This window comes from Moschus berezovskii, chromosome 2 (assembly GCF_049115385.1).
Source record: "Moschus berezovskii isolate FMDL1 chromosome 2, NW_MosBer_1.0, whole genome shotgun sequence".
Lineage (NCBI taxonomy): Eukaryota > Metazoa > Chordata > Mammalia > Artiodactyla > Moschidae > Moschus > Moschus berezovskii.
Window position 1 is genome coordinate 21,175,603 of NC_142461.1, and position 16,804 is coordinate 21,192,406.

General features: G+C 41.4%; 1 protein-coding gene across 1 annotated transcript in view; it reads left to right on the forward strand.

Moving 5' to 3' along the window:
* Positions 1-13,108, forward strand: part of IRS1 (insulin receptor substrate 1) — a 72,973-nt gene extending 59,865 nt beyond the window's left edge. The window contains exon 2 of the mRNA XM_055396904.2: positions 8,575-13,108. The gene's annotated coding sequence lies outside the window, so the exon portion shown is untranslated. The remainder of the gene's footprint in view (positions 1-8,574) is intronic.
* Positions 13,109-16,804: the final 3,696 nt, after the last annotated feature.

Sequence of the window (16,804 nt, forward strand, 5' to 3'; positions counted from 1 at the left end):
CCTGCCAATGTAGGAGATGCCGGAGAGGCAAGTTCCGTCCCTATGTTGGGAAGAAGGAAATGCAACCCACTCCAGTATTCTTGCCTGGGAAATCCCATGGGGAAAGGGATCTGGCGGGCTCCAGTCCCTGGGGTCACAGAGAGTCAGACATGACTAACTGAGCGTGCACATGCATACTTAACTGCCAAAAATCCCAGATGAATTCTCCCCAACACTTCCCCTTGATATACTCAAAGCAAGAAGGAAGACAAAGGCTAAATCCTTTTTATTTGTGATTTACAATGATGTGTTTCAGGAGATGTTAATCAGATGCATGTAGTAGAGAAAGTCCTCTACTGAGTTTGACCTTCCTAGGACCAGCTGGCAATGGCCCTGTTCTCTGCTAGGCCAGTTTAATGACCAAAGCACCTACAGGAGGGAGATCAGGGCCACATGGCTGCGGTACCTCGTGGTTTCTTTGAAAGATGCTTGTTCAATTCAGTACATTTTTCTTGCATTACCAAGTTCTTCCATAAAGTCAACCGCAACCCATATTATCGGGGACTCCGACTAAAACTTGTGGTGAGTAGGAAATAGATTAAACACAGGTTTTCCCTTTTCTCTGGCTGCCAAAAGTGATGTCAGTGGCGTTAATGATCCTTGCCTCAGCCCTCTGCAGACCTAGGGCCGTCTGTGCGAATGCTTGTTCTATACTCTTGTTCCTGGGCTGTTATAGAAAAGCTGATGATGGCTGATAGGAAACAACTGAGCAGCCAGACAGTTACTTGAAGATACACTCAGGCACTTGCTTTCTTTCAGTTTATGAGAAGACTCTAGGGAGTAGGCAAAGACTGTGATGTCTATTTAGTGTTTAACAGAAAAAAATAAAGGCAAGGGGATGAGGTTTGCCTGCTTTCCTTTTGCCTAATTAATAGAAACGGTCTTGCAAACACTTTTTACTCTCTCTACACCGCATTGTAAACGAAGTGATTGTCATTTAAGTCTACAGATTTGTATCAGAGCCAAATAAAAGCTATGTCCCATACTTCTGAACATGACACAAACAAACAAAACTGGTATAAAATTACAATATAAACCTCTCAGAGGTGCAATTCTAATTCCTGTTGGGGAGAATATACTGCAGAAAGACATCCCATGAAAGCGGAAGAAAGCAACTTTTATGACCTTCTTCCTCAGGTAGGGAAGATGAGATCATATTATTTTCATGTCTTCAAGTAACAGGTTTATTTTAGTTGAGCTCTGTGAAAATGAAAGCTTCCTGTCCCCCAGCGCACATGATCTGACTTGAAATGTTAAAGGGATTGTATCTCTGACTTCCTCTGCCTTGATTTTCATGTATTAATACATGGGGACAGATTAGAATTTTGGCAGAAGAGAGATTCGAGGCATTTGGGTTCACATTTGTGGGGACAGGGGAGACTATTAGGGTGTCGACACCCCCTTTGCTTTATGTTTTAATTACCTTTGGCTTTATCAGCATGCTCCATCTTTAAGAAAAACATGGGTAGTAACTGAAGTGATTAGTCTTTGGCTTCAAAGATTTCTGAATATTTATTCAGATTTCTTTAGTAGATCATTGATGGAATACTTTTTATGGCTGAGGACCGTATGTTGTCGTTGTTTAAATCGTCTTCTCCATAAATCCCTAGTCTTCTTGAGAAGTTTCCAGCCCCTTCCGTCTTCTGCCCCTTTGTTGCTGGGGAAGGAGAAATCTACGCTGCTGACAGCATCACCTGGCGGGACCACAGCGGGAGCCCACAGGCGTGATGGGCAGTGCCTCCGTCCCTCCCTCTCCTGTGCATAATATGTGTGCCTGTCTTCATTGGTGGTCTCCTGAATTCACCAGCCCTGCCAGAAGGTCTTTCCCTGGGACAAAAGGGAAGCTGGAGCGAGATGGCCTCTCACATGTTGGCAGCTCTCCCTGAATTTCTTTCCTTGGCAACTCTGTGCCATGGAAGGGCTGGCCAGCAACCGTGTTATTTTCACCAGCCCTCCCCCATGTGACTCGCACTGGGCAAAACTGCTATTTAAGCAGCTCCATTAAAGCACTGGCTTGGCCGGTCAGTTACCCTTTGCCATTTAAGACCATGAAACCAAGTCTTTCCAGCTCACTTCTGGCCTATTTTGAAAGATGTTGGTTGCCTTTCTTTAGCTAAAATGGCTGTCTCCTTTCAACATAAAGTAGCAAATACCTTGGGTCTTACCTCCGACTTGACTTCTTGAGTTCAATCCTCACTTGATTCTTTTTTTTTCTTTTTGGTGATTATGGTCTAAATAAAGGCTTTAAAAGAGAATGTTTTTTCACTATTTAGATCTGTCTTTCCCCAAAGTCTCAGGTTGCCCGCACACTTCCAGTAATACTTGTGAAAAGCAGAGAGGCAGTCCCCCTGGCCCAAACTTGAAGCTGTCTGGATTTAATTCTCTGTTCCTTGGGTAGCTGGGCTGGTAACTCTGCTTCTGCCTTAGATGCTACCAGCAAGCGCACATGGTACAAACCAAACTCTGAGCCAGGAAATTCCTTGCATGAGGGCTTTCACACAGTCCATCAGACAGACCCTTGCTCTTGCTTATCCTTCTGAGATGACATTACACTACCAGGACTATAAATGTATTTGATACTGATGATTTAAAAAAGAATTACTGGGCCTGTTTTTCAGGTTTCAGCTACACTTAGAAACAGTAATTTTGCAGTGTTTTCTAAGGTGTTTTATTATACAGAAGCGTTCTAGAAGGCTTGGTCAGCTTTAAATTGGCCATGTGTTGTGGTTCAGTTGTGTCCCACTCTTTGTGACCCCATGTGACCCCATGGAAGCATGCCAGGCTTCCCTGCCCTTTACCATCTCCTGGCGTTTGCTCTAACTCATGTCCATTGAGTTGGTGATGCCATCCAACCGTCTCATCCTCTCTCGCCCCCTTGTCCTCCTGGCCTCAGCCTTTCCCAGCATCAGGGTCTTTTCCAGTGAGTTGGTTCTTTTGCATCAGGTGGCCAAAGTATTGGAGCTTCAGCTTCAGTCCTTCCAATGAATATTCAGGGTTGGTTTCCTGTAGAGTTGACTGGTTTGTTCTGTTTGCAGTCCACGGGACTCTCGAGAGTCTTCTCCAGCACCACACTTCAAAAGCATCAGTTCTTCGGTGCTCAGCCTTCTTTATGGTCCAACTCTCATATCCATGCGTGACTGTGAATTAATTGCATTAGCATCAGTGGGGTGGCTGAAAAATTAACTGTGGTCATGGTTAGTGGTACACAGTTGAATATAACTGTGTGAAAAAGAAATGAACAAACCTGGGAAGACAGGGTATAGAGAGGTGTCACTGGTGCCGTGTTCAGCATCCTGCAAGGCACAGAGCTCCCTACCAGCCTCTCTGCTATCACATCCCTTCCACCTTCTTTCTTTTTCTAATCTCAATCAAAGGTAATCTTCTCCTCTGAAAGGAGTCCTCCTATGCCCCCACCAATTTTTCTAAATACTTTGCCTGTGCTATGTCCTTAAGGACTGAGGCATTTGGAAAACAAACCCAAGAAGCCAGAGGGTTTTTTGTTTTTTCTGCTTTTAAATTATCATACTTCTCCCCATACACAATGAATTGGGAGGATGGGAAAGGGGTTAAAATACCAAGAAGGTTTAAAAAGTTGGTTAACATTTTATTTTATCACAAATTTTTCAGAATGGGAAAGATCTAAATATTAAATCTATTAAAGCAGTATCTTCCTCACTACTTAAACATCTTTGACATTAGATATAGAATATTAAAAGTTCAAAAATTTTAATAGTGAAACCAGAACCATAGCTAAATAGTAGTTTTCCTTAGGTGACAGGAATTATAATGATTATAATGAATTATGTTTATTCCTTCCTTACATTTACTGTCTCTTATAAATTTTCTTTATTATGCTGAAGTTTTTTTTTTTTGTCCAGTCATAGCTGTTTATGTTAAGCGAAAGAGAAATATGCTATTTGACATATTTCTTCAAGCGGAGGAATTTATTTATATGAATTTTTCTAGTTGAGTCTACAGTGTAAGATCTCAAACAATGATCTCCATTGAAGAAAAGTCATTGCTATAGTCTTTTTTTTTTCCAGCCATGGTTGGATGAGGAAGAGTTTCTTTCTGGCTACATTTTAGTGCATGACAACAGCCAAGCAACTTACAATATTTTTACTTCTGTTTTCTTAGTAAAGTAGAAAGTGATGTTCTAACCAGGTATTTCAACTATGTTGCCAGGAAGTTAACAAGTTGGCAGGAAGTTTCAAGGTGTTTAAATATAAGATAAAAACTTTTAGACAGTGGGTTTGACTAAAAATGCATTGCTGAAAAGGAGCAGATTCTTCTTTTGTACTTATATCATAACCGTATGCTGTTTCAGCGGCTCACCCAGTGGAGACTAATCAATAGGTTGAGACAGTGTGAAAGGAAGCAGAAGCTTTATTTGTTTTTCAGCTCTAGCCAGCAGAGTTTAAGTGGGTCGAGTCCAGGAGATGTAAATTCCTACTGGATACAATAATGCAGTAATCCATAGGTCTCAAGTAGCATAGTCAAGTGTTGACTTATTTGATAATGCTTTAAAAATTACATTTTTCATTACTGGCAACAGGATTAGGCGGATTTTATCCTGTGAGAAGACACATGCCGACCATAGATGCTGATGTGGTGATGAAATTTTTGTCAAAATGTAATTTCCTGCTACTAAATCTTGTGACAGGTGCATCGTATTTCTGGGTTCAAAAGTTATTCCCCAGTGATGTAACTTGAGAGAATATATCACAGGAACATCACCATTTGATATTTGCACAGTTCTTCTCCAAGGATATGTTTTGCTTTTTCTTGTTTCCAGTTTATGAGTGCTACAAATGAGTTTTTGTAAAACATCCTAGCAATGTTTGCCTTGTGTGGTTGATTGGGAGTCTTGAAACTGTATATATAAAGTGCATTAAACACACATTACCCATGTCTTCTTTTTCAGTATGTACTACAGTCTTTGCCATTGTATTTGTGTCACTCAACAGATGTTTATTGCATTTAATGACTGTGGGAGCTTAGAATGGATGGGTGTATTTCCAAGATGCAAAAATGTATGAATATACATTCATAGATGTCTATTCTTGTCATTTAGTCACTACGTCATGCCATGCATGCGAACAAATTTACATGGGTGCCCTTCTTCAAGTGGGTTGCTTTATTCAAGCTCAGCCCTTACGGATTGCAAGTATTTAGTGGTAGGTACATAAACAGATAAACTGAAGTCCCATGAGGCATCTGCTAAGGTCTGTCTACAAAGTTAGAACAGTTCCTTTCCAACAAAACTCTCCAGTGATGTTTTTGGAACTTTAGTTTTGGAGTTCTTTAGCTTCAGATAATGGTTCTCACTGGGAACCATGACCCAGCTTAATCAGCTCTTTTATTCACCATATTTGGGTCTCAAAGCTTTTTGACTGTCTCCAAAGATCAGATGTGCCCTCCAAGGGCTAAACTGGCTGCTATAGAGACCATTCAAAAGGGTATGCCCAAAGCTGAGAAGGCAGTTGCAAGAAAGAAAGGGGACTTGAAGAAGGCATTCCAAAAATGCTTTGAACAATGCTGCATGCTTGGAATAAGTATGCAGATCTGAGGTGGCTGTGTGCAAGAGTCCTCACTGAGGATCTTTGTGAAAAATCTGTCTTGTTTACTCAGTAGCTAAACTTTATGTACAGACACATACCCCCCCTTGCACAGACATAAACAGTGGGCAAACTTCAGACTGTCCCTTTAAATTTTCCTCTCTTGCTTATTGATCGCTTCTGCTTCTGTCCCCTGCATGTCAGCCTTACCTACCACTTTCTCACTTACCTTATTCCTAGACCAGCTGGCACTGGTAGGTAGCATTAGTGACTGAGGCCTGTGTTGATCAAGATTTACGATAAAGGCTTTGAAAAGCAGTATGCTGAAATTTTTTGGAGGGGATGGTATATGATGGAATTGATATAACCTTTGATTTCCTGCCCTTTGAACATACTACTTGTGGAAAATTACCAGGATGGTTTCAAGGGTGCAAGGCTATGTGTGTGTGGTCCAAAGCAATAGATTTCAGCCTCCAGGGACCATATACTTTTCTTTTCCTCTCCTCGAAGGGGCCCCAATTTCCGCCCTTGTGTATCCATGCAGGTTGGCACGTGTGATGACACAACTGGTTATAGTTTGTTCCTGTGCTAAGCTGTTCATTCAGCTCTTCTGGATAAGAGCCAGATGTAAAATCAAAAGCATACCCTTGACTTTTTAAATTGGCCGTATGTTTGTCTCAAGCCTTTTAATAAAAGATGGCCTTCTTACCTATCTTTAGGATGTATGAAACTGTGTTAAGCTGTACGTAGATATCCTGGTAGGAACATTTTGATAGATTGCAATATGGGTTCAGAAGAAACTTGAAAGTAAGTAAGATCTCTGGGGTTTTGGAAAGGCTAGGTTATTGTTTCACTTGCAGCAACAACATGAAGTAAATCCTGTCTCCTGTTTGTTTTTACCTTGATGTCTCCATGTCAAGTCTTTATTTGTAAGTAGAAACATAGACTTTATCTGTCATTTAGGGCTGAAATGAATACTGTGAAATGAACAGAAATTTCTTAGTAAAACGTGAATTCTCATCTGGTAAATTTCAGCTTAGCTGAAAGCGGTTCTGTAGACGATCAATGCTGGTGGGTCCCAGCCATATTCTCCTGCAAAGAGGAGAGCGAGAGGCAGAGAAAAAAAAATTGTATTGGTCAACATTTACCTTGTGTGGACTTTCAGGTCTGTTGCTGTCCTTGTCGTGGACATGGATCATTACTGCTGTGTGCTGATCATATCACAAAACATGTCCTTGTGGTCCCTTCACTTTTTAAAAGACGTCTTGGTCTGTCATTCGCGGTTCCTCACCATCTACACAACCTGCGTTTGTAGACGTTTCTCCTCTTTCCCCTTTGCAGATACCCTGTGTTCTGACAAAACTACCTTCCTCCCTTGGCCTAACCAGGGCTGTGTGCGCGTCCCCCCGGGGGCTTATTTTGTTCTGTGCCCTCCGTGGGAAGTGTACCTTGTCTTTCTCATTCCTTCCGCTCGTATTTAGTGAGTTCCTGCTGTGTGCCAGCACTGAAACACCATTTCCACCTCTCCAGACTCTTCCATGGCTTCCAAACCAAGCCAAGTGTGTCAGTGAGGTGCTTCCTTTACACTCCCAGCTAGAAATGTTCTTCCCTCCTCTGTACATCTAGGACAGGAGTCCCTAACCCCTGGACCACGGACTGTTACTGGTCTGTAGACTATTAGGAACTGGAACACATATCAGGCGGTGAGTGATGGATGAGCGAGACAGGGAAGCTTAATCTGTATTTACAGCTGCTCCCCATTGCTGGCATTACCACCTGAGCTCTGCCTCCCATCAGATCAGTGGCAGCATTAGATCCTCATAGGAGTGTGAACCCTACTGTGAACTGTGCATGCAAGGGATCTAGGTTGCATGCTCCTTATGAGAATCACTTCAGAAGCATCCTTTCTCTACAGGCCTGGAAAAAATTGTTTTCCATGAAACTGGTCTCTGGTGCCAAAAAGATTGGGGACCACTGATAAACAGCTTTTTGCCTATTGCACCTTTTGTGGAATTCATCCTGTTTCAACTTTGCATTCTATTTGTGAATGAAGCTTACCTTCCTTGCTAGAATTTCGGGAAAGCAGAGCCTATAGCAGAATTCACCATTGTAGCCTCAATAGTACTGAATGCAACCATTTACTTATTTGACAGGTATTTATTGATTAGCTCTGCTGTGCCACCTCCTGCTCAGGACATCCTATAAATATTGATGTTTCTATAGATACCTTTTGGATGTGTGAAAAATAAGGCCCTCAGAAGGACTTCTAATGTTAAGACTTGAGAGCAAATGAGACTTTATAAGGCTGAGAAGGGGTCTCCTCCTGAGGGGAATGGGTAACACTCATTGTGATCTGACTTTTAAACTGCATAGAAGAAATGTTGTGTTTCTGCCAGAATAACTTATCTGTTAGACCTAAATTAGAACCCCCTTTTTAAATTTAATGATTAACTAGGTCTCTTTTGCTTAGACATTCTTTTGCATCTAGAATTTTCCTATCAACCAGTGTCAACTTAAAAACCAATTTCAGATTTTATAATGGGAAAACCCTGCAACGTCAAATTCTAAAATCTCCAGTTGACTTTTAATCAAAAGAAGATTAAGCATAGCCTGACGGTAACCTGCTTACCATATTTTGTAGTTGTTTTACACGAAAGCTGCAGTGGACGTTTTTATTTTGATCATAAGAACATCAAAGTGTTCTGTGTTTTTGTGTTGCTAAACCTCTGAAACCTCCAAAGCACATCGATTGGTTTGCTGACTTAATATTGACTATTGTGACTTTGTGATTGCTTTAGACTCTTGCATTTTGAAAGAAAAAAAGAAGTTAAATACAGTTTGTTTATTTTTTGGAAGTACTCAGTACTGCTTGTGCCCGTGACTTCAGTTTATCCCATTAAAGAAAAACCCTAAAGAAGTGATTGAATGTGTGATTTGAGATGCTGATGATGACGGATTCTTTCCTTTTTCTTTGCAGAATGAAGACCTAAATGACCTCAGCAAATCCTCCTTTAACTCATGGGTACCCAGACTCTAAATATTTCATGATTCACAACCAGGACCTCACATCTTCCTCCTCAGTAGATGGTACGATGCACCCATTTCAGTTTGTTTACTTTACACAATCCTCAGGAGTTTGTTGACTGAACTGCACGTCCTATATCGTGCCAAGAAAAAAAGCACTGTGACACCAGAACAATGAGTCTGCATAAACTTCATCTTCAACCTTAAGGACTTAGCTGGCCACATGAGCTGATGGGCCACCGTGCCACGAGAGAATGAGTTTACGCTCATTGCATTTACAAGACACATTTCATCTGCTGCTGAAACCGCGTACGACAGAGCATCATTGTAAATTATTTCCTATGGAACTGTTGCGTTGGGTGGAGAGAGTATTAAATATTTAACATAGGTTTTTGATTTATATGTGTAATTTTTTTAATTAAAATGTAACTTTTCTTACAGCACATCTTTTTTTGGGGGGATGTGGAACTGAGGTATACAGTGTTCTATTGTAAAGAGTGGAGCAAATGCTTAAAACAAGGCTAACAAGAGTAGAATAGGGTACAATCCTTGTTTTAAGATTGTAATTCAGAAAAGTAATATAATAAGAATCATAGTGCCATAGATTTTGGTTCTCAATTGTATAGTTCTATTTGCTGATACTATCTCTTGTAATATAGCCTTGATGTCGAGCGGAGATCCTTACGAGAATTGATCTTAATTTTGTATTTTTTTTTTTTTTCTGTAAGGCAATAGGCCATGTTAATGAAACTGAAGAAGGATATATTCTGCTGGGTATTTTCAAGTGTCAGCTTAAAATTGGCAATTGAATGGAAGCAAAATTACAAGAAAAGGCAATCAGTGTCTTCCTTTGTATATACTATAAAGAGGAGGAGACATGGGTGATCCCTTCGAATCAAAAGCTCTCCTTGGAATGAATAATGTGGGTGTTTGTAAATTCTGGAAATTTCTTTCTATTCATAATAAACTAGAGACTGTTGATCTTTTCTTCTCCCCCTTCCCCCACTTCTGTAAGCTTCCTGTTCCATTGCCACCAAATTTTTTTTTTCCTGTTGCACACGTTAGGATCTTTCACTTCCTGCATTGTCTTAAGAAAGATGTAAGACAAGTGAGTACTTGTCTTTCATTTCTAACCAGAAATTAAAATTCCAGAACATGTTTTTTACAATGACCAGGGCTACATGTCACTTTTCCTTGAGACTCTTATCTCATGTTTTCTGAGAATGTCCAGCATTACATTATTTAACTGAACGTAATTTGGTCCATTCGCCCTGGTGGCTACTGGCCTGTGTGTGATTAGTTAATAAAACCCAGGGTGCAGAGAGCACATCAAAGCATAATGACCTGCTAGGGAAACATCTAGCCAGCAGTGAAAATGTTAATCCTTTTCTTGTTTGGAAAGTACACACATCTTGGAATTTTTCCTTGTGAAAGAGAAATGGCAATGAACGTACTAAAAGAAATTGCCTAGAGTTTTGAATCTTTTGATCAGGAAACTTCCTAAAAGTTCAGTGAATTAAGTCTAGTATCAGGCTCCCCTGGAGTCTGTGTGAACGCTCTATCAGGAATCCCCAGCCCTGTTGAGAGGAGCAAGATTTTCTTTCACTGATGCGTTGAGCTCCCTGGTTGGGGGAGGGGTTGCCAGGAAGGGGCCAGGGTTGGGGGGCCATTGCAGTGGCTGCTCATCAACGGGTCAGGGACCCCCACCCCCACCCGCCACTCTACTCAAAAGGGAGTAGAGATCAGTGGACCCCTTCCCCTGCTGAGGCCCGTGTTACTGTTAATTCAGCCAGATGACATGTACCTCACAGACTCTTGTACAATGTTCACCATTGCAGATTCTAAGCATTTGCATGCTCATCAATTTCTAAGATAAATAGGTCTGTAGTCATAAGAACCCATTGTTTTCAAGGAACTTGCTGAATGACATCATTTCCTATTAGGAGAGAACACCACCGATTTTTAAAATCTGATATGAAAGTGTTTTGTTTTTTTACCCTTTCATAAAAAAGACTTTCTCAGTCAAGCTCTTATTTTTCAAGTATTCTGACTCATACTCTCGCTTGTGTAGGAAGGAAGCAAGCTGTCCCGTTCTCTTCCCTTGAGGACATAAGTAGTCAGTGAACAAAGTCAGCCCCACCCACTTTCCTGTAAAGGTGGTTATTTCTCAAGGAACCTAAACTTTGAATATGTATTACCAAGATACCTCTGCATGTGGGATTATTAACATATTTTGGGTGCGAACAAGAAATGAACCGGACGGGGGAAAAACATCTCTTGGTTTCTCTTCCTCTCATCTGTTTTGTTGAGTCATGTAGTATAAAGGTAAGACACTCCTATTTACTGTTTCTAGTGGTCCCTGAGCTGGGTGTGCTGGTAGTTTCAAACTTCACCTGTTTAAAACTGGAAGTTGTTGGTATTTAAGGCAAAAACTCATTCTCTGTCTCCGTGAGGGGTTGACCTTCAGCTGCTAAGTCCTTGTGTTCAGTTCTTATTTGGGAGACTTGGCTTTTATCCGTTTCAAAGTATTTGTAGGCCGGCCAAGGGCTTACATTAATGAGACTTCTAGTGGCCTCTGGTTAACCTATAAGTTAGTGGCTTTTTCTTCATGAGACCAACCTTTCACAGTTCTTTCTTAGAGACTTTAGGCCGAGTTTTAAAATTCTCCTTTGTGGAAAGAACAAATATGTTCCATGACTTTGATGATATCTTTATCCTGGGGGGACAAAAAAGGTCCTAGAACCAGCTAAAAGTGAAGAGAATCCATTAATGATCAACCACCTGAGTCAATAATGACAATTCAGTACTGATGTTACATTTGTGGCTATTTCTTGCTAACTTTCAAAGGTCAGGGACTCTCTTGACGAACTGATGTTGACTGCAAAAAATGAATTTTCCAAAAATCATCTAGCCGAAAGTAGAGATTTTAAACTTTTCTTTCCCTGATGCTTGCCTCCTAGCTGTCTTTTAAATCTGAGATCTTTAAAGTGTTAAACAGTTTTACTAAACGCAAGAAACGGTATTTGACAATGCTGAAGCCCTGTTTTGTTCAGTCCTGCATCTTGAATGCAATATGCCGTGTAGTTGAAAACTGATTTTTATTTCCTACAGGTGGCTTCAAAATGGGGGGAGGAAGGTCATCATCCACTGATGACAGAGCCACAAAAAGTGAGATAATGTACAGTGTTCCAGCTGCTTTGGCACAGCTGTATGGGTTGGTCTGTCATACAGGGAGGCACGGAAACTAGAAACACTTCACGGATTGAGACCGTCTGACTGGGGAAAGATGAGACCCTCTGGAAGGCACGGGAAGGCGAATGGATGGAGGCCAGATAGAGACTCGATCCTTTGCGATGACTTGACAGGAGAGTTAGCGTTTCTAGGACCTTGTATGTGTTCATTGGAGGTAACGCTGCATTTATATAGGTTGCTGAGAAATTCGTCAGGAAGAAGCATATGCTTCTCGGGATGTGAGGAAATTAGGACCTTGCCAACAGTAAGAGAAAAGACTTTCATTCTGTAAGCTTAGTCATGGAGGGCAAATAGAGCCTTGTAATCAGTAGACCATCAACAGGTTAAGCACTTGGTGCCATTGGTCATTTCTAAAGCCAAGCCAGAGAGGATCATGAGGGTCCCTCCACAGCTCTATAAATCAGTCTCCTAAGGCTGGACAGGCAAAGTATGGGTCAGATGGCATATTAGATTTCTTCCCTTCTTGTAACCAGAACATCAAATTAGATGCTGGGAGGAGGTGGAATGATATTGGAAGTGTTTGACCCTACCTCTAATGAATTTATCAGTAATCCAGAGCTTAGAATTAGCTAATATTAGAAAAACATAAGGCATGGCTGGAGAGGTGTCTTCCTAGTTTGTTGATGGCATCTGTGATGGGTGCACCAAGAGATCTTGGTATTATAGACTTTGGCTATTCACCTCTCTCTTCTTTGTTTTTTTGTTAATTTCCTCTGTGTTAATCAAGATGCCATGTGATAGGACAAATTCAGTAAACAGAAAAATTTGTCTGTATGGACATCTTTAGTGCTTTTTTCTTTTCTTGTTAGAATTTTGCTGTTGGCTTAAGAATGTAGTTCCCAGAACCATTTTTCTTACAAAGTTCTTTCCTTACACCTCTTGGCGACAGGGTGGGCCAAATTAAATACATATATATTTTTTCATTTGATGTGTGTGCAGTTAGGTTTATCATCTTAGATGGTGGCGCTGCTTCTGGTGCTACTTCATCTGTGTTCAAAAGGACCAATGCATGGTCTGTATTGCTACCAAAACATTTACTGTATATATGTGTATAACATATGTGTGACGTATATATGTAATGGGTACCAGACCAGGTCTATATTTTTATTTAGGTTCACTTTTTCCAAGTTTAGAGTGTTATGCTTATTTTTCAGTTTTTCTTTCCCCCCTGATTCTGTCTGGTACTTAGAACTGTAGTGTCTTCATCGTTAATTAAAGAAAACTGTCTAAATGAATTCACGGATGTGAATGCTAGTGATCCTTCATGTTTTCGATTATGGGACATGAAACAAACTGCCAATTAAAGTTTTCCGGGCCACTTGATTGGGTAAGAGCAGTGTACACTGTTCAAATGCTTTAATAAATGATTTTTGAATGGATAGGTTTACCGCACCCTGTCCCTCTTCACCTGGCTTCCAATGGCCAAGAGGATAAAGAAAAAGACCTCTGAAAAGACAGACTGAGTTGCTTTTGGTGGTGGTGAAGTAATGGAAAGAGAGGAGCAAAAATCCATCCTTCCTGGGGAAGAACGATATGTTCCGTTGCTGTGCTGAGTTGCATCAACTCTTTGAGACCCCATGGACTATAGCCCACAGACTCCTCTGTCCCGGGGATTCTTCAGGCACGAACGCTGGAGTGGGTTGCCGTGCCCTCCTCCAGGGGATCTTCCCAACTCAGGGATCAAACCCAGGTCTCCCCGCATTGCAGGCAGATTCTTTACTGTCTAAGCTACCAGGGAAGCCCAAGAATACTGGAGTGGGTAGCCTATCCCTTCTCCAGCAGATCTTCCCCACCCAAGAATTGAACTGGGGTCTCTTGCATTACAGGTGGATTCTTTACCAGCTGAGCTGTTCTGTTGAGAGCTGCTATAATAGAACAGCTTTGTTGATCTTCAACAAAGCTCTTTTTCTGATGCAGATCTGGGTAGATTTTGAAAAACAAAAATGACCAGGCCACCTCCAGTGAAGCTGATGCACTTTGTCTGGGGTGGGGCTGGGTGTCAGTTGCTTTCCTTTTTTTAAATTTGTTTTGAATTGGAGGATAATTGCTTCTCAATGTTGTGCTGATATTTGCCATACAACAGCATAAATCAGCCATATGTCCCCTCTCTCTTGCACCTCCCTCCCACCCCCCACCACCCCACCCATCTTGGTTGTCACAGAGGAGCAGATTGAGCTCCCTGTGTTATACAGCAACTTCCCATTAGGTATCATTTTACATATGGTAATGGATAGGTTTCGCTGCTCCTCTCTCAGTTCTCTGCACCTTCAGTTGCTTTTTATATTCTCTAGGAGACTCCAGTACAGGTCAGGGCTGAGAATGGGTATGGGAAGTATTGCTGAAGCTTATCTGATGACTGGAGTCACTTATTCAAAATTCTGATCCCCTGGAGTTGCCTGGGAATGTGTATTTAAATAGGTGACCCTGTGGTTGGCACGTTTGGAAAATCCTGATTTCTGTACAAGTGGAGTCTTGGATTGTTTCACTATAAGGAGGGATAGAACTCCCATGGACAGAGGAGCCTGGTAGGCTGCAGTCCATGGGGTCGCTAAGGGTCAGACACGACTGAGCGACTTCACTTTCACTTTTCACTTTTATCCACTGGAGAAGGAAATGGCAACCCACTCCAGTGTTCTTGCCTGGAGAATCCCAGGGATGGGGAGCTTGGTGGGCTACCGTCTATGGGGTCACACAGAGTCGGATATGATTGAAGTGACTTAGCAGCAGTTAGCAGCAGCAAGGAGGGATAGAACATCAATGATTTTGAAAATAATAAACTATGTGGCCAGTATATAAACAACCAACTCCCCAGGTCCTCCCAAATTGAGCTTTCTTGCTTAAACAAACAGATGATGGACGTGTCTCATGTTGTTAGGGTAGACCCAAAGTATTGACCACTTTGGAAACAGATTTGAGATATAATTTTCTAAATTAATTTTTGTTTAATGAGCATGATGCTCCACTGAGAGTAAAAAGACTGACATTTCTGTCTTTCCTATCCGCACTTGGTACACCAGGTCAGAGACTCTTCCTTCTGCCTGGCATGCAGTGTAAATGACATTTTTATTGTTAAGAAGTTGCGCACAACGTGATTGAATCAATGCTTGAAGTCATTATTTCCTCTTCACTTTATATTGGCTTCCTTCATTTATTCTTTTATAAAGCATGATTTTTCACCCTCCCAGTGGTATTGCAAAGCAACCAGCACTCTAACTTCTACTGAAATTACCAGTAAACATCACTAATTAGTATTAATTTTAGGGAAGCCTAGTTGGAGTGAATTAATGGTCCAATTTATAGCAATAATTGTCTTATTACCTTTATACATATGCTGCAACAGAGTATAGCAAGTAAGATGTTGTCAATAAGATGCCTGTGAGAATGAACAGGAAAGGAGAATATGTAATTACCTCACTGATTCTATTATAAACAATAGCAGCATTTACTCTGCATTCATAGTTGCCACGATGTACAACAGTTATCTCATTTTATCCTTTTAGCAACCAGAAGTAGATACTATCTTGATCCTTATTTCCCAGACAGGCAAGCAGAAGAGAGAAGGTGCGTGATGTGGTCCAGGGATATTATGGGATGGCCAGCCTCTCGATCATGGACCAAGAGATGGCAAAGTTTGTATTCCCATCTTCACCACTGCAAGTTTCTGGTTTCCAAGTACTTAAATTAAATTCTGTACATTAAAAATACTATCATCCACCTTCCTTGTATTACTAATGTACTGAGCAAATATGCTTTCACAGGAGCCAGAAAGAAAAACTCTCTCCAACTTATAGCTTTTACCCTACAAAGTAATAGACCCTTTTTACATTTATTTCAGTTCTTTATCTTTGTGTCTAGTGTGAAAAATCTTCTTCTGATTCTGTACTGGTTTGCTTAAGAAGTTCACCCCTGGGACTTCCCTAGGGGTCCAGTAGTTAAGACTCTGCACTTCCACTGCAGGGAGCACAGGGTTTGATCCCTGGTGGGGAACTAAGATCCTGAAAGCTGTGTGGCATGGCCAAAAATAAGCAAACAAAAGTTTGCCCTTTTTCAGCAAAGGACTGTTTGAGACCCCAGGGACTGTAACCCGCCAGGCTCCTCTGTCCATGGGGTTTCCCAGGCAAGAATACTGGAGTGGGTTGCTATTTCCTTCTCCAGGGAATCTTCCCTACCCAGAGACTGAACCCCCATCTCCTGCCTCTCCTGCATTGGAAGGTGGATTCTTTACCACTTGAGCCACCTACATAGTCCCCAGCAACAGAACAGAGATGATTTTATTTCACGAACATATCAGGACAGTAGGTGAGATGTGAAAGCCACAAAAAAATTCAGATACCTGTGTGTGGTGTGTGTTTTGGCATCAGGTTTTACATATTGCCTCCTTAAACCCTTTAAATCAGAGCTCCTTACATTCTCTGGTAGGGAGACTGATGGTTAGATCAATGACCAAGATTGGAGACAGGAAAAACTGGGGTCATCTGAGCTAGAGAGGCTCCTGACTTGAAGTGATAGAACGGTCAAAGCTGCCTCAGTACAGGAATCCCCTCTCTCACATGCCCTATCGGGCAGGAAAAGGTTTTCCTTGACTCTCTCCAAGTCCCTGGCTTGGACTGAAAATTAAAGACAAACTGACAAGAGAAAAACCTATAAATTGAGATGTATGAATTTTTACATGACATGGGAGCCTTCCTAAGGATCTGAAGAACAGCTGAGTGTTTTTGTGCTGCATTTGATGAGTGTAGACCCTCATGGAGGAATAGGTAAGGAATAGGATAAAGAGTGTGTACACCAAACCGGGGAAACTTAGCAAGTCCTGTCTATTTGCATTCTTCTTGGCATCTCTTTGTCTTTGGGGATAAGGATGTTCCTCTGCTCTGAGTATAGGGAGGGCACCTCTCACATGAGGGTTTTATGACCTGTTTCAGGGGAGAAGG